The following is a 19132-nucleotide window of genomic DNA, read 5'->3' as shown; positions in this document are numbered from 1 at the left end:
CATAAAAGTAGAGTTTTGTACATGGGTGTGCAGCATGCCACACTTATGGGTAGAGGCTATAAGGCGTTTAGGAAAAGTTTCCCTTCTTTTAGCATTCATGTAACACGAGTGAGCATGAGATCAAGTTAAACTATCAGTCTAATCTATTTCTTCCTTCCATTTACAGAACATGCCTCCTAAAAAGAATAACAGAAGAGGCGAAGGAAACCAGCCAGCTCCTCCGCCCATCTAGGCAGACCCTCTAGATGAGCATGTCTCTCATGTAGAATTTTGAGTTTCATTCACCACTCTAGCAAACTCTGTCGTAGCTCAGAATGAACAGCCAACTGCTATTCAGGCCAACCCACTGGCCAATACTACTACAGCCAGGATTTGGGATTTCTACTAAATGAATCCTCCTTCCTTCATAAGATCCAAGTCCAAAGAGGATTATTAAGAATTCCTTGATATAGTGTAGAAGGTAATGGATATTATGGGGGTACCATCTAGTGAGATTACTGAGTTGGATGAATATCAGTTGCAGGATGTAGCCCATATATGGTTTAAGTAGTGAAAGGTAGATAAGGGTGTAGATGCACGTCTTGTAGAATGAGAAGAGTTTGCTATAGCTTTCTTACATAGATTATTTCTATCTGAGCTGAGGGAGGCCAAGGTGTTAGAATTTATTAACTTGAGGCAGCACAAAATGAGGTTGAACAAGTATTCCCTTAAGTTTACTCAGTTAGCTAGATATGTTCCCCATGTAGTAGCTGATAATAGATCCAAGATGAGCAAGTTTATATCTGGTATGTCTGATAATGTGGTTAAGAAGTGTAGAACCACAATGCTAATTAGAGAGATAGACTTGTCTAGGTTGATGGTCTATGCTTAATAGATAGAGGAGTAGAAGATTAAGGAAAGAGAGAGAGGGAATAAGAGGGTTAGGATGGGTAGTTTTAATTTTAGTTAGCCGAGGTCAGAAGGTGGTAATCGTTCCCAATTTTATCAGAGGTCTTCATCCCCAGCATCCTCTTTAGCTAGTGCCCTAGTACCCAAATTCAGAAATGATAATCAGGATTGGACAACAGGCTCTAAGTCCCAAGCCAATGTTAACAGTGCCCGCACAAATCTTCTATGTAAAAAATATGGTAGACACCATCAGGGTAAGTGTAGAACGAGCAGTGATGTGTGCTTTAGATATGGCAAGCCAGGCCATCAGATTTGGGAGTGTTGGGTAGTTGCTCAGAGAGGTAGGGAGTTGCGCTAACAGAGCCAGTCCAATTAGTCATCAGTTCCATCCGATCGCTTGACTCAGTAGGGTGCTACTTCTAGTGCTACCAGTGGTTAGCTTCCGAATAGATTATATGCTCTGCAGTCCTGCCAAGATCAGAAAAATTCTCCTGACATAGTTACTGGTACATTACAGGTCTTTCACATACATGTTTATACTTTACCAGACCGTGGAGCTTCTCTTTAATTTTTAACTCCATATATAACTGTCAATTTTAGAGTCAGTCCCAAAAATCTAGTAGAGCCCTTTTCAGTGTCTACCTTAGTTGATGTTTCCATTATAGCCTGGAAGATATATAGAAACTGTCTGATCATAATATCTTATAAAGTTACCTCAGTTGATCTTGTGGAGTTAGAGATGACAGATTTTGATGTCATTCTCGGCATGGATTGGCTCCACTCATGCGACGCCTCATTTGATTGTAGAAATAGAATAGTTCATTTTTAGTTCCCAAATGAACCACTCCTTGAATGGAGGAGTAGTACTACAACTATTAGGGGTCAGCTTATTTCGTACCTTAGAGCAAGAAAGATGATATCCAAGGGGTGTATTTACTATCTTGGTCAAGTCAAAGACTCAAATTCAGAGACTCCAAACCTAAAGTTAGTTTCAGTAGTCAGGGAAATTCCAGATATGTTCCCTGAAGATCTTCCCGGAGTTACTCCCAAAAGTGAAATCGACTTTGAAATAGACTTTCTTCTAGATACTCATCCCATATCTATTCTGCCATACAGAATGGCTCCATCTGAACTCAAAGAACTAAAAAAATAGTTGAAAGATCTCCTAGATAAGGGACTCATCAGACCCAGCATCGCCACGTGGGGCGCACCAATTCTATTCGTTCATAAGAAAGATGATTCTCTCAGAATATGTATTGATTACCATCAGTTGAACAAAGTCACCATCAAGAATAAATATCCACTTCCTAGAATTGATGATTTTTTTGACCAACTTAAGGGAGCTAGTTATTTTTCTATGATAGATCTCACATCAGGCTATCATCAGCTCAGATTTAGAGAATATGACATTCCAAAAATAGTTTTCCAAACTCGGTATGGTCACTTTGAATTTCTAGTCATGTCCTTTGGTCTCACGAATACACCAACAGCCTTCATGGACTTGATGAATAGAGTGTTCAATTAGTACTTGGAAATTTTCATCATAGTCTTCATTGATGACATTCTTGTTTACTCCCATAGCAAAAATAATCATGCAAACCATCTCAGAATAGTGTTACAGACTCTTAGACCTTACCAGTTGTTCGCTAAATTCAGTAAGTGTGAATTCTATCTAAGATCAGTAGCTTTCCTTGGCCATATTGCTTCTGGTGATGGCATTAGAGTTGATACTCAAAAGATTAAGGTAGTGAGAAATTGACCTAGACCTATCTCTCTATTAGATATCAGGAGTTTATTGGGTTTAGCTAGTTATTACCGTTAGCTTGTTGAAATTTTATTTTTTTTTGCATCCCCCATGTCCATATTGACTCAGAAAAAAGTTAAGTTTCAGTGGTCATATTCCTACGAAAAAAGTTTTCAGGAGTTAAAGACTTAACTCACCTCAGCCCCAGTTCTTACTTTGCCAGATGGTTTAGATGGGTTTGTTGTGTACTGTGATGCATCCAGTGTAGGTTTGAGTTGTGTCCTTATGTAGAGAGGTAAGGTTATATATCCTATGCCTCTAGACAACTTAAGCCCCATGATAAGAATTATACTACTCATGATCTTAAGTTAGCAGCTGTAGTGTTTGCCTTAAAGATTTGGAGGCATTACTTGTATAGGGTACATGTTGATGTGATCACAGATCATAAGAGTTTTTAATATGTGTTTTTTCAAAAAGATTTGAATTTGTATGAGAGAAGGTGGTTAGAGCTATTGAAAGATTATGACATGAGTGTTCTGTATTATCCGGGCAAGGCCAACATAGTGGCAGATGCTCTTAGTAGGTTGTCTATAGGTAGTGTTGATCATGTTGAGGATGGTAAGAAGAAGTTAGTTCAGGAAGTTCATCATCTTGCCCGACTAGGTGTTCACCTAGTCGATTCAGCATAAGGTAGTGTATGGGTGTAGAGTAGTTCAGAATCCTCTCTAGTTTTTGAAGTGAAGGAAAAGTAGGATAGATATCCCAGTCTAGTTAAGTTGAAATAATTAGTCAGAGATTAGAAGGTGGAGGTTTTCTCCCAAGGGGGAGATAGTGTGCTGCGTTGTCAGGGTCGACTATGTGCACCTGGTGTAGATGACTTAAGGCAATGAATTCTTGCAGAAGCGCATGGTGTGCTACTCTATTCATCAGGGGGCCAATAAGATATACCATGATTTGCGGGTGATCTATTAGTGTAGTGGGATGAAGAGAGATATTGCAGAGTTTATAGCTAAGTGCTATACATGTCAGCATGTTAAGATTGAGTACTAAAAGCCTAGTAGGTCTATACAGGAGTTCAACATTCCCACGTGGAAATGGGAAGAAGTGAACATGATTTTATGATGGGTCTGCCTAGTACTCATCATCAGTATGATTCTATTTAGGTTATCATAGACCGGATAACCAAATTAGCTTATTTTTTGCCAGTCCATACCTCTTATTTAGCTGGGGACTATGCCAAACTCTATCTCAGAGAGTTGGTTAGGTTGTACGGTGTTCCCTTATCTATTATCTCAGATAGAGATACCCAGTTAACCTCTTATTTCTGGAAAGCATTACAAAAGGGTCTTGATACCCAAGTCTACCTCAATACAACCTTCCACCCTTAGATAGACGGTCAAGAAGAAAGGACCATTCAAACTCCTAAAGATATGCTGAGAGCATGCGTAGTTGATTTTAAAGGTAGTTGGGATGACCACTTGTCTTTGATTGAATTCGCATATAATAACAGTTATCATTCCAGTATCTAGATAGCTCTGTTTGAGGCTCTTTATGGTAGAAGATATAGATCTCTAATTGGTACGTTTGAAGTAGGTGAAGCCGCGGTTGTAGGGCATGACTTGGTGTTTGATGCATTAAAGAAGGTCCAGTTGATCATAGAAAGGCTTAAGGCATCCCAGAGCCAACAGAAATTATATGCAAATATGAGAAGAAAGGATCTCAAGTTTTAGCTGGGTGATTTTGTGTACTTGAAAATATCTCCCATGAATGGTTAAATAGGTTTGAAAAGAAAGGGAAACTAAGTCCCCGATATGTCGGTCCCTAAAAAATTCTCAATCATTTCAGGAAGGTAGCTTGCGAGCTTAAGTTACCTTCAGATCTAGCTTCAGTACACCCTGTGTTCCATGTCTCATTGTTGAAGAAGTGTATTGGTGATACAGCTGCAGTTGTTCCTCTAGAAAGCATAGATGTTTAGAACAGTCATTCCAATGAGGAAGTTCTAGTCAAAATTCTTGGTCATCAAGTTCGTAGACTAAGGAACAAAGAAGTTCCACTAGTCAAAGTTCTTGGGTGGAATCAGTCCATTGAGGGAGACATGGGAAGCAGAAGCACATATGCAGACCAAGTACCCTCATCTTTTCTCCGCGAATTCAGATTTGGTTTAAGGTATTAATCTTTTTAAGATTTCTCTCTATCATGCTCAGTTTTAGTTGCACATCATGTTCATATCAGTCGTGCATTTACAAATTAGTTCAGTCATGCATTCCATACATCATATATGTATGTTTAGTGTGTAATCTTAGTCCATTAGTTTTCCTCAGTTTAACCAGTCTCATTCAAGGACGAATGATCCAGTTTAATTCGAGGATGATTGATCCTAAGAAGGAGAGATATTATAATACCCAGTATTTTCCTAGCATAATTTAAGTCCCAATACATAGTATTAAAGTATAAAATTCTCAAAATACCTATTATTTTTTAGTTTAGAGCCTGCCGTTGCGTATGAAATTCAATTAGTATTCCAGCAATATAAAATTCGCCCAAATCCAATAATCGGATAAAAAGTTATGGTGATTTTAAGTTTCAATCGTTAAACACTGTAATTTTGGTCACTAGCACATCGCGAAGCCAGTCTAAATGAAAATTGTCAATTTTCAGTAATGGACCGCGATATCGGCGCATCGCGCTAAGGACCCAGTTCATATTTGGCAATTTATAATGAGCCTCCGCGATAATGGCGCGTCGCAGAGGTGGTCAAAATGGCATTCCAAAGTCTTACCATGATTTTACCATGTTACACCAAACTTTCAAGTTCCAGTTGTCAATTTACAGTGGCCCGACACGATATTACCGCATCACACCAGAGCAAAAAATTGAGATCTTCAGTTTCCAGCCCGAGTTTTTAAATTCATTTAGGGGTACTTAGGTCTTTTTTCATGGCTCTAATAAACCTAAAACTTGAGATTTAACCCCTAAGTGACCTAAATAATCATCATTTATTCAATTCCTCTAAAAATTAAAGATCCCCTTCTCAAGAACAAGAAACCCTAACTCTCAAATTCAAGACCAAATCTTAAGAACTCACCATCAATCCTCTCAAATTAATTAACCTAGGTCTGTTAGATGTTCATCTATGGGTTTCTTTTTACCCATCTAGTCCAAATATCTGATTTAAATTGCAAAATTATGATCTTTTCAGGTTATCTTGATTTTAAATTATGATTAAACCATGAATTTCTATGAATCTTGTTCTATACCATGTTTTAGCAAAATTGATGTCTATTAATACACTATATGTTTGAATATTGTTGTGCATTGATTTAATTCATGATTTGTGATAATGGTGTTGAAGTTGTGCTTTACTACAAACTTTAACCTAATTCCCATGCTCTATACACACCATGCATATGAAGTGTTTGATAAAATTCTTACAAGAATGAATATTTAATAAAAGCCTTTATGCTATGTCCTCCAAGCTTTAGTGTCATTTCACTATTATTGATTTTGAGTCCTAGGGGTATTAAATACTCGAAAATCATAGCTGTTTACTTAGTCTCATCTCAGTATTTTCAGAATAACTTCAGAATACATTATCAGAATTACTAGATCAGCCAGTTAAACTCAGAAATAGTAGTAACTCAGTGTCATTCAGATGGGAGTAGGATTTAGCACCGAGTGAGTGTAGGGATGGTGGCTTCCCCATTAGATAGGATGAGTCGTTAGTAGCAATCCCTATACTCCAGAACTATGTAGCCAACATAGGATATGAGAAGTCACCCATCAGTATAGGCTTGACTATCTTACTGGGGTCACCCATCAGATTAGGCTAGACACCCTTCATCCTTCGGGACAATATAGTATACCAGACTAGTAGATCCACATAGCCAGCATTAGTACCCGTGGCATAGTATTAACTCCCTTCCAACTAGGGTTACAGGTTGGACCCCGATTAGATCAGATTGGGGCATGCCAGTTAGATGTCAGCTCCCACAATCTCAGTCCAATAATCAGACCATTAGTTCAGTCTCAGTGTTGTTTGACCAAGGCATACAAATATCAGTTATTTAAGTATTTCAATTTACAGACTTTTATTTAGTTCATGTTGTATTCTTGGTCGTGCATCCCCAGTATCTACAGATTTCACATACCTTCAGTATTTATAGACTTTCATACATATACAGTATTTTACAGATTTCACATATTTTTAGTATTTACATATTTCATGCTCTCTATTCAGTACTCTATGTTTTATATGTATATTTTGACAGTTGTTATTCCTATTCATGAAACCTTACATATCAGCCTACCTCATTTAGCTTACTAGTACATTCAAAGTACTAATTGCATACCTTTCTTTTGTGCTATGATGTATTATATGATAGGTTCTGATGCTCAGTTCTCAGATCGCACTTAGACTTTTTAAACTCTAAGTAGTAGCAGTGGTGAGTCCTCATATTTTGAGGACAGACTATTTTACTTTATGTCTTTAGTTTAGTAGTTAGTGGAGTTAGTTGGGGCCTATCCCATCAACTCATAGTCAGCCAGTTTAGAGGTTTTCAAACATTACAGTTAGTTATTTAGTATTCAGACTTCAATTGACATGTTTGTCAGTTATTCAAATTTTCTTTATCATATAAAATTCAGATAGTCATTTCTTCAGATTCATAATTCAATAATTGTTTCAAATATTTAAAACCTTATGGCATATTAATTATTCTTCTGCATTTATGATTATGTTATTCAATGCTCACAATAGGTACTAGCTCATGGGTTAGCTTGTGGTCCCTTTGGACTATAAGCACCGTGTGACGCCCAGAGTGTACTCTCGAGGCATTACATATGTCCTGGTGTGTTAGTTTAGGGAAAGGTAGAGAAAAAGTTGTTAGTTAAGGTGAATTATTGTTTGTTTATAGTATGAAAGGAGTTATTGATGATATTTGTTAAGTTAGAAAATTATAAGATATTAATGAAGTATTTAGTGGTTGAGTATTGTTTATTTACGCTTCTCTTGAGGTTACAAAAAGGGATTTTAGTTGAAACTTATAGAGCTATGAAAATAATTTAGGTGTATCAACGGGTAAATAGTCAAAATGTGTAGAAAGAGGGTGTGCTAATGGATTTTAATAAGATACGATAGGATTGTGATCGATTATGATTTTTATGGGGCTCTAGCGGACTAGTGTTTCTTGAAGTCTAATTTTATAACTTCTAAGTGAGAATAGTATGTGTGGTTGGTTTGTTAAGCATGAATAGCACTAGACACAAAGATTGAACAGTGGATGATCATCAAGGTGGATGTAATGGTTGCTTGGTTAGTGATGCTAGTTATATGGAGGTGAACAAATAGGCTTAAAATAGTGAATGCAAGAATTGAAGTGTATTAATTTGAGATTAAGTATAAAATTATAGGTATGAGTAGAGGTGTGCCCAAGGTGATATGGGGTTGTATTATTTTCTAAGGTTATTAAGTCTGGTGTGTGGTTAGTAGTACCCTTGAGTTGCTAAGTTAAAAGAGTCTAGTTATATAGTACATGGCGTTCTTAATATCTAAGTTAAGGAGTTGTGCTTAATAATGTTGAGCCTTTTGATATGATCTTAATTCTCATGGTTTAGAAATATAAGTTTAGAGGTGTGATATTAGTAGGATATGAAGGAAGTAGTATGGTTTAATAAAGTTTTGGTGATATCCATGTTAAGTGTAAGAATCTACGTTTTATCTTTGAAGATTAAGCTAATAGAAATAAGAGTTGAAGCATTAGATGGTGTGCACTCCGGCTATGGGGATACTTATGAAGATTTTAAGTTAGCAAGTGTTCAAGTATTACATGATGACTATTGGGGCTATATAAAGATAGCGTTGTATCTCAGAAGAAGTATTAGCAGTGGGGTTTACACTTTTAGGTGTAGTCTTTTAGGTTAAGTTAATTCTTTACGTATATTGTTATATCCCAGGCTCTAGAGTTCAGTGATTAGTCTAGTTTAGAGTTTAGTAAAGGGGTTCCACAAAATTAGAATGATGGATTAAAGCTAAGGGGGAGATGATAGGATAAGTAACCAAGTCAGATTCTCAGATTCTAGTAGTGCCGCCAGTGTGGGAGGAAGATGCCCGACTCATTCTTATTTTATTATTCATTTTTAAGTTATCACAATATCTACTCATGCCTTATGTGTCAGTTCCATGATCATAGTTCATGTTCATGCATATAATGGAGCATCATATACTCTCCCAGTTCCTAGTATGAGGAGTTCCAGCTCATTCAAAAGTACTAATTATGTTCCAGGAATTTATGAACTCAAAACTCAGGTCACACAACTCATGACTCATGTACTCACTCTTTATAGTATGCTCAGTTCCCAGAAATCATGCTACCCTCCTAATAACCAGAGAGATTCAGTTTATGTCATGTATGCCCTCAGCTTAGATCTCTTTGGTGAATCCATGAGGTTGATACTCTATTCCTCAAGCCTTAGTAATGTGTCTAATTATTCTTAGTATTTTTTCATGTTTTGGGTCCTCATGTTTTAACCTTTTAGTGACCTTTCCTTGTGTAATGATAGTGGCGATAAGTAATTGTGTAGATGGGAGAGTGTAAGTATTTCTTAATGATGAAAGATCGTTGTATGTTTGTTTTAGATAAGGCTATAAGTATGAAGTAAGATTGAGGCCAAGTCTTTGATTCATGTTGTGGTAGTTGAAATTGTGTGTGTATGTTCTTGGGGTAGTGCGTGGAAGTTGTTAATATTAGAGGTTTGGAGGATGTGAGAAGTATGCTATTATAGGTGTTTGTTTAGTCGTTCATATGTGGTTATAACAATAGGATTGAATGTCATGTAGGTGTATAAGTAGATGAATGCATTGTGCCTTAGTTTTCGACCTTCTCAACCTCGAAATATAAATCTTTAAGTTGATTCATGAGGGGTTGCCTATAGCACATCTCGGGTAAGTTTTGGATTTTTTGGGCGAGGTTTGAGACCTGTTTGGAAGGTAAAAAAGTGAGGAAATGCGATATGGCCATGGCGTATCGCATATTATATTGGTAGGGAGCAATGTGATGCATCGCATATCACATCGATAGAGCGACACAGTGCGTCACCTATATCGTTGGTAGTCTAGTTCAGTTATGGTTTATATGTAGTACCCCGTGATTTTGAGTTAGACTTGAACGTGGCGAGAGTATGTAGTTTAACTTAGATTTTGGGCTAGATTAGTTATATGTACCCATATGAGAATTATAAGTTGAATCAAATGAGAATAGTATTTATGGGGGAAAGTATAGTGAAGGGAGTATTTTATATGTGTGTCTGATCTTGAAAGTTAGCAGTTGTATTCCCTAAGGCCTAGAAATTCTATCTTAGCTTATGTTTCACAGGCCTATATTCTAGGTCATAAAGTTGTAGCAATGTTGCGGTTCCTTATTCCGATGCCGTGTTTAGATCATGCCCAATTCCTTGCTCCCTAATATTATTAGAATTTCGTAGAAGAGTGTTGAAGAAATACTCTATTTGAGTATGAGCAGTCAGTATGATCCAGTCTATATAGCCTACAATCTAGTTTAGCAATCAAGCAGATAAACTCCCATAAATTTCCAACTTTCCATCTAGTTTTTCTACCAAAAGTTTCACGAATAAGGCCATTCCATAAGGCAAAATGTTAGCATTCATGCAAATTACGAATTCAACTCAGTTCATGCATCATGTATCAGTTTCAGATTTAGATATTTAGTCATGATTCTAATTTTAGATTTTAAGTGATATCAGTAACTTAAGGTGTAGTTTTAAGTAGTTATTCTAATTTCTAACCCATTCACTCAAACAAATAAAATCCATATTCTCCTAAATATTAGTTCTCACAAGAGCAAAGTGTGAGTTTTTTAAAAATCTAAGAGAAAAGAGCCTGTCAATGAATATTTTAGAGGGGTTAGTGTTATCTTCCATCTAATGTTGTACATGTTTGGTACCCTCTTTGATTTTACAAGTTAGTTGATAAAATTTAAATTTTAGGAGAAATCTTATAACTAGAGTTTCTGTATTAAGCTAGTGTTAGTGATCTTCCTTTGTCGATTTTAGGTAAAATCTTCTACCTATTGTTTGTTTTAAAATGTTAGATGTAAAGATTTCATTTCATTGCAGCTGTGGAGGACTTACCCTTTACAACTAACCTATCAAGACTGTCTCTCCAAATGATCATGACTCTGACTTTGAGTTTTCTGGTGTTGAAGAAGACATATTTTGGAACCCAAGGTGTTTCAGAGTTTATTTTAGAATCCTACACAGAAAAAAAAAAGCCACAACCAACTGATTCAAGATAAATCAACTTCCTTGATGGTTTAATTAAACCAAGTGACTTGTATGCACCAAAAGGGCTTTTATTGAAGGAAATGCATCTATTACTTGAAGATAATTGAAGCAATTAAGAGTTGAAAAACCTAAGACAAGATAGAGTAATGGGAAGGCATAATAGTAACAAGCTGGTACTACAGTACATATTTTTGTTACAATTAACTGACATTCCTTGATGTAACTAATGTTTTGGGGTTAAGATTAATTCAATAATTTATGGTGGAATTCGGATGTTACCTTGACTAGTATTTTATTGTCACAATTTTTCGGGATTATAAGATGCCATCCCTTATGTAGTGAACAAATTTGTGGTTTAATTTTTAAATATTTTAATGCTTAGTTTATTGCCATATCTTATGTGTTTTACTGCTTTTAGCTTCAGTCTATTTAGTAGAGAAAATGATGTGAAGATTGTTTATATCTAACCATAAACATGATAATGTTTAGGCTTACTTTATGTCACTTTGTTTGAAGCTAGATTGTCGTCCACTGATGGCCTTGGCATATTTATACTAGTGCCTGAAAGTTGATGTTATGCTTATGTGTCATATTTTCCCTCCATTATGTTGTATATTAGCTTTTTTTGTATATGAGAAGGCCAGTCTTGGAGAATAGTATCCCAATTAAGGTATGGTGAATTGCTTGACGTAGTAAGAAAAACTGAGCCATCAAAGGTGGCTTTTGGGGAGCTTTGGACTCATGGAACATGACTATTATTTGTTGATGATAACAACCCTAATTGAGTAATCAAAATCGATATTAAAAATGCATAATTGAACAACACAAAATAAGAATAAATAAGAATCGAGATGAGAATAAAAGAAATAGAGATGAGAAATAGAAGAAGGAAAGGTTAGTTGAATCCACAATTAACCAAGGGAGTAGAGACATAAATTCAATGAAAGAGAAACTTAATTGAAATCCAGAAATAAGCAACCCAATATAAAATTAAGGAAAATGAGTGTTTGATCAATTAATGGGGATCCACCCATCAACCAATCTCACAAACACTATACCTACACTAAAGGAATTCCACCCTACACTCTCAAAGAAGTTCAATTTTCTTTTCATCAAAGCCTAATTAAGAAAATGTATCAGAAAACCATTTATTGTTATTGCCTTTATATAAATAGTCTATTAAAAAAATAGATCAAAAATGACTATTTCAGAAAAAACCACGAGGGCCCTTCTTGATTGCGCAAATGACATCTTGCTTGTCATGACCTTGTGTACTCGTTGCTCCATAGCTTTATCTGGTATCCAAGCTATCATCCATACGAAGAAGGTCCTCATGATGTGAGTCAAGTTAATCGTGCTTGTATTATCCTTCCTTTATTTAAAAGGATTCATCCTCAAATGCGAACTTTGAAAAAACACAAAAAAGGACAAATAATTGTAATACCTCAAAATTTTCAAGCTCTAAATCTGTTAATAGATAGGCCATGAATTTAGCTTTCTAATGCTACAAATCTTGTCATAATTCGATGTCATGGCAAAGAGTTGTGGAAAGTTTCCCCTATGGACTTGATATACTGTTATGACTATGACTCAGGAAGCGAGTCATGACTAGTTGCGGTAAGTTACCACGAGTGAGTCATAGTCACAACAATATGTAACCATGAATCCCTTTCAGTGGCTACAAGTCCAGCATATGACTCATAGTCAAACCTAATGAGTCATTGTGCAGACCCGTAGCCCGACCAGTAAAGTGTCTAAGAATTAAGCCTCAGACTACGACTTTACCCAATGACTCATAGTCAGTCATAACAAGTCATTAGGTGGCAAGTCGTAGCCATAGAAGAATGTATCTAGAATCCTAAGATCCCAGGTTATGGCTCATGCCACTACTCGTAACCAATCGTAATGAGTCGTGAGGTATGTCTAACGACTAGGAATGTGTTTTTTTTGCATGTTTTTCCAAGGACTTTTGACTTTTCCCACTCCCTTAATATCCAAACCCACGTTGTTTTTGCTTCACCAGGGGTGGTTTAAAGACCCCAAAGCCCCAAATCATAACATAGTTATCAGTTTTACCTAAGAGAAACCAAAGAGGCGGTTTTTTTCTTTCTCTCAAGAGAAAATTAGGGTTTTCTAGGCAAGTCCAATTCTCAAGAAGTTTTCTTCAAGGCTTCTACTTCAAGTATGTGGAATATTCATCAATGAGCTCCTTTCACCTATTGAGTCCCAAAACTCCTAAATTTCTTTAACTTTAATCCCCTTTTTGTTTAGGGTTCCATGAGAAGTAGGAATATCATAATTTAGTCAGTTAAAATCTTAAATTCCTCCATGAAAATATATTCCCTTATGATAATTTATTTCTATATGTTTGATAACGAAAATGTCTACACCATGATTAGTTATTGGATTCTTGGGTGTTATTCATGATTGTCCTATACCATGGATTGTGTCAATAATTGTCAAGATTAGTCTGGATTAGATAGTGCTAATGGGCTATTAACACCCGATACCTAGATATTCATATATGTCCCAGATGTTAAGTTTCAAGTCATTCTGAGCATGCTTGTATCATTAAATTCACAACACTATCATGTTGAGGATATGTCAAAATCAACCATATTAATCATTTCATTAGTATCCATGTCAGTTCAGTTGGGTGTAGGACTTAGCATCGAGTGAACCTAAGGATGGAGGATTACCCATCAATAGAGGACTAAGACCTTTAGTAGAAGTCCTTAAGTTCTAGAACTACGTAGCCAACATAGGTTATGAAAGGTAACCTGTCAGTTGAGGACTTACACTCTCTTAGGGGTTAGCTTCCAGTAGAGGACTAACACCCCAGTCCTTTGAGATATCATGTTAGTGGATCTACATAGCCATTGTTAGTACTCATGGAAAGGTACTGACACCCTCTCAACTAGGGTTACAGGTTAGACCTCGATTAGCTCAAATTAGGTCATGCCAATTATATGATAGCTCCCACAGTTTCAACTTTAGTATTAAGATTACATTAGTTCAGGTTTGCATGATCAAGTGTACATATATCAGTTATTCAGATCATTTTAGTACATGTTTATACTTGGTATTGTATTTGATATTCATGTTCATGCATTCATACACAATATACATATATATTAGGTAGTCTTTATCTCATATACCAGTACATTTAAAGTACTAACCACATAATTTTTTATGCTATATTTTCTTATAACATAGGTTCGAATGCTCAGTTTCTAATTGCACTTAGATAGTTTGTGTGCCACTTAGCTGCAAATTGGTAATTCCTCATCAATCGAGGACTAATTATAATTTTATCATACTTTCTAGTATTTCAGTAGTCAGAGTTAGTTGGGGACCTGTCCCAACAACTTATCATGTCTAAAGGTTTTCAGACAGTCAGATAGTTAGTTATGTTTTCAATGATGTGTTTTAGACTCTTTGGTTATTTATTTAACTATGTAAACAATTATTAGATGACTTCCGTACATTTTTATCACCTTTCATTCAGTACGTATAGCTTGTGCCAGTTCATAGGTTAGCTTGGGGTCACTTGTGGCCTTAAGAACCATGTTATGACTAGAGGGTAGTCTCGAGTCATGACAACAACCAAGAAATCCTCATAGTATAAAGGCTAGTGTAACAATAAAAATTGTAGTTACACTGAAATGGAAGGTAAAATTTGCACCTAGTCTTTTCTTAAACAATTTCGAAGAAATTCAGGGCTAGTCTAGTATTGGATGATTTCGAAGGTGTGTTAGTCTAAAGGAATGTGGTATTAATGTTAGAATTGATGATATTTTTGGACTTAATTCTTAGATAGATAAGAAGTTTAGGATGCTGTAGCAATTTTCTGCACTTAAAATAGAGTTATAGAACTCTGGTTATAAAGTTTACCGTAGTGGAGTTGGTTAGCGATGTCATATTTTTAGTAATGTATGTAAAATGGGTATAATTAGAGAGAGTTACCAAGATTCCGTCTTGGGACTACTATAGCAAAAAATGGATCTGCTGCAGTAAATAAGGTATCGCCATAACGAAAGCCTGTATTGAGTCGCGAACCTGCAACAACAATGTAACCACTGCATCAATAATTTAATTATTGTAGTGGTAACACATAGTGTTTTGATAATTTTAAACCCAAAAAATACTTTTCATTTCTCACTTTCTGAAAAATGCGAGCGGGCTCTAGGAAAGACAATTTTCTGCAATTTTTTTGAAGTTTAACCCTAAATTTTCAATTACATCTTATAATCCTCAAAAAATTATTAGAAAACTGATTCATAGTAGAATTTGGAGCTTAATTTTAATCCATAAAATTGATGTAAGTTGGTGAAAATAAGTATAAAATCTATAAACAATGATCCTAGGGTGTTACAAAATTCTAATAAAAGTAGAATCATAGTTGCTAATGCCAAATATAGTAGGTTTTATGAGGTTTAATGAGGGAAAAAGTCTAAGATGATAATTTAAGACAGTTTTATGGTTAAATAGCTAGTTATTAACCCCTAGTGGTTAAAAGGGAATGAATTTATCGAAATAGGTGTATAATCTTTTTGTTAACTTGTTTTGATCAAGAGCAAGTTGAAAGGGAAAGGAAAGACAAGCTTGTGGTCTATAAGTATTATTGAGCAAGAAATCAAGGTAGGTTATGATTTATTGTATCAACTAGACTTGCTTGACTTTTTGCTTATATGTAAGTTAAGTAATCAGATGATGATTGACTATATTGCATATTCACACACATGGATGTTGTTAAATTGATAATGATGATGATGATATACAACTAATGATTTTCATGAAGTTATTGATCTAATAATGTTGAAGAGACTATAATGATATTTATGATGTATTGAAATTATGATGTTCATGATGATGATGACATTGGAAAGAAAAAGAGATGATGCACATATCTTGTACTCATACATTCATTCATATCCATTAAATATTGGTTATAATCATGTGTTTTTGATACAATTTGTTGTTGAAAATAGTTAAATGTAAACATGTATGAGTCTAAGTTATATTACCTATAAATTAGACTATTATAATTGTGTTATTGTCTTTGATTATAAGTTTTGTGACGATCATTTTCAATTTATTTAGTTTACTTATTTGTATGGCATCGGGTTGAGTTGGCTTATAGTGCCTACCACTACTTGTTGATGTACTGATTCTACCTATGATCTTCTTTTTATTGAGTGCAAAACATGTTCTAGAAGTTGAGACAAGGCCTCAGCTCTAGCCAGCAGTCCCATCTAAGGGTAAACACCATGATCAGATAACTTTTGGATCTTCAGATTAATGATCAAGTCCTTTATGTTGGAACTAAGAGACTTATTTGTTATTTTTGCATTTTTAGATATATTAATACTCTTGGATATGCTTGTACGATGACTTCAGGTCCCGGGTATTTGTAATAAGTAGAGATTTATGCACTCTATTAGTGGTTTGATAATTTAATTGGTTGATGTGGATTTCTAATAATTTAATAAAGACAGTTTAGACTTGGTAATGATGAAGTTAGTGTAAAGTGAATATAAATATGACATTGGGTTACTTGAGGGTTTGCGTTAAGCATGGTTCTCCCACCATAGGTTAGCCTAGTTGCCAATCATGATCATTTATATCATGACAAAAATGATATTAGAGCACTGGGTTTATAGATCTCATCATAAAAGAACAAATCTAGTAGTCTTATGAAATGGTACAGAGATGTCTGTATTTTTTTGGGAGTCTACAGGGCTTTAGGAAATGAATTCCTTTCTTTCTTCCTTTCATGAAATTACATGATATCAATTGAAATATAATGATATAAATTGGTATCTAAATCATTGACTGTTGTTTACAGATGATGAATACTTGTAATGGAGCCCAGGCCGCTGGATAATCGACAGAATAGAGATCACCATCTCTTCACCCATAATAAAATTCCCTAAACATTGTCTAGAATGAAAAAATATTGTTGAGGAGAAAGAGATAGTAGTACTAGAGAATGTGGTGTCAGTACCAAATGGTGTAACCTAGTTCCTTTATATACTGAAGTGATTCAACAAGTGTTAGGATTTTTGAGTAGCTTGGATGGTACTGATAATACTCTAGTTGTTCTAGCCTTCCTGACTCTAGTCTTATAGAATGCCACTATAGTAGAACCAGACATGGATGAAGGCTTTAAAATAGGGGTGTATCCCCGATACTTACTTGGGCTAGTGATGACTGCTAATGAGTATGGACAATTTTGCAAGTTCAAAAAGATTAAACCCCTAGTATTCAAGGGAATAGAGTCAAAGGATGCAATTGAGTTTTGGATAGACTGTCATGAATATTTGCATAAGATAGGTGTTGTTGAAAGATATAGTATGGAGTTTATTTTTTTTCAGCTGTAGGACAAAGTCAAGCAATAGAAGAGGTCATTCATCGAATGCAAGGCCGCCTCACCTCCACTTACTTGGGTATAATTTTAGAATGTATTTCTTATGAAATATGTTCTCCACACATATCGTGATCATAAGAAGGATGAGTTCTTAAGGTTGGAGCAGGGCAACATGTCCGTGACAGCTTATGAGGCTAAATTTTAATCCTCTTCTCACTATGAACTACAAATGAGAACCTTAGAGAAACAGAGGATTAGGTAGTTTGTGAAGGGCTGAATTGTAGGATTCAGATGATTACTTTATCTATGGTTGATTCTAGTAAGTCCTTTCAAGAGATAGTTGAGTTTGAAGAATGCTCAGCCACTTGAGAAAGAGAGAAAAGTAAAAGTAGAAGAGAAGAAGGCCAAAACCCCAGGCCAGTTCTATGGTAGTTTATCTAAAGGTCATGCTTCTTCTCGACCTTATAATTCAGCCATGGAAATGTATACAGGGGTACCATCAGGGGTCTGTTATCAGCCTTTATGGATAATCAACTATACACCTATATCCTCTTTAGTTCAGAGTCCTACTTTGGGAATCAGGTTCTGTTATTATAGGAGTTTATGCCATATCAAAATATATTTTCCTAATTGCTTATTTGCAGTTCAATTGAAACAACAACTGGATTTTAGTTCTCTAGCTGCAGTAGGTCGTGGTGGTGGTGAAAATGGTAAAGGTCATCCATAAGGTGGACATTGTAATACCCCATAAGATCTTAAGCTTGATCCAACTTTTAGTTGCAAGCTTAAGGGGTCCAAGTCTTAAAATTTTCACTAAGTGTTTAGGACTTAGTAATTTTTAAGACCCCAAGACTTTACAAGTTTTATTTTTGTCCTTCTCAATCCTGAGATATTTGTTTTTGAGTTGAAACATGTAACACTGCAATTTGCTAAACCGGAATGCTACACGGTGCCCATGACCCCGAGGGACCACAAACTATATCTGTACCTATATACTGCAAATCATGATATAATAATGCAGAATACATTGAACTGTAAGGCCATAAGGTTCAACTGAATACAATCATGTGGGTGAAATTACCCAAAACAACTAAATCTGAACGTAAATCTGAACATAAATCTGAAAGCCTCTAAACTATCTGAATAAAGAGTTGAAGGAACATGTCTCCAACTAACTCCGTAAAACTAAACTGAAGAAATAAATAAATGTATCAAATCATGTTGTCCTAGAATCAATGAGGACTCACTATGTCTCTGCGACTGGAATGCTACCGCTACTGCTGGGCTGGAGCTCGTGTCTCGGAACCTATGGTGTAACATGAAAAGAAAGCACCATAGAGCAAATGCGTCAGTACAACTGGAGTACTGAGTATACAAAAAAGGTAGGCTGAACATAAAGGGTCTCATGCATGAACAACACTGACTGACTAATATGAATGTGAGAGTGCAAACACACAGATATAGAAACTGGGAATGTGAATACATGATAACATGACCTGTAAGCTAATACATGGTTACTAATAACTGTCAAGACTGATACTGAAAATGATAACATGGATGGCTGTATCTGACAGTCTTGTATATACTGAAATCTGAAAAACGTCCTGTGTTCTTTTACTGAGACTGATACTGAAACTGTGGGAACTAGTGTTTAACCGACATGCCCCATGTATGCTGTTATGGCTAAGCTGGGGTCCAATCTCTACCCCGACTGGAGGGGTGTCAATACCGTGCCACGGGTAAGGACAGCCTGTAAGTGACCCTTATCTGACGGGTACTCAATGAGAATGGTGGGAACCCTAAACTGAAGGGTTAAGACACCTCATCAACCC

Source organism: Capsicum annuum, chromosome 3 (assembly GCF_002878395.1).
Source record: "Capsicum annuum cultivar UCD-10X-F1 chromosome 3, UCD10Xv1.1, whole genome shotgun sequence".
Lineage (NCBI taxonomy): Eukaryota > Viridiplantae > Streptophyta > Magnoliopsida > Solanales > Solanaceae > Capsicum > Capsicum annuum.
This window is presented reverse-complemented; position numbering follows the sequence as displayed.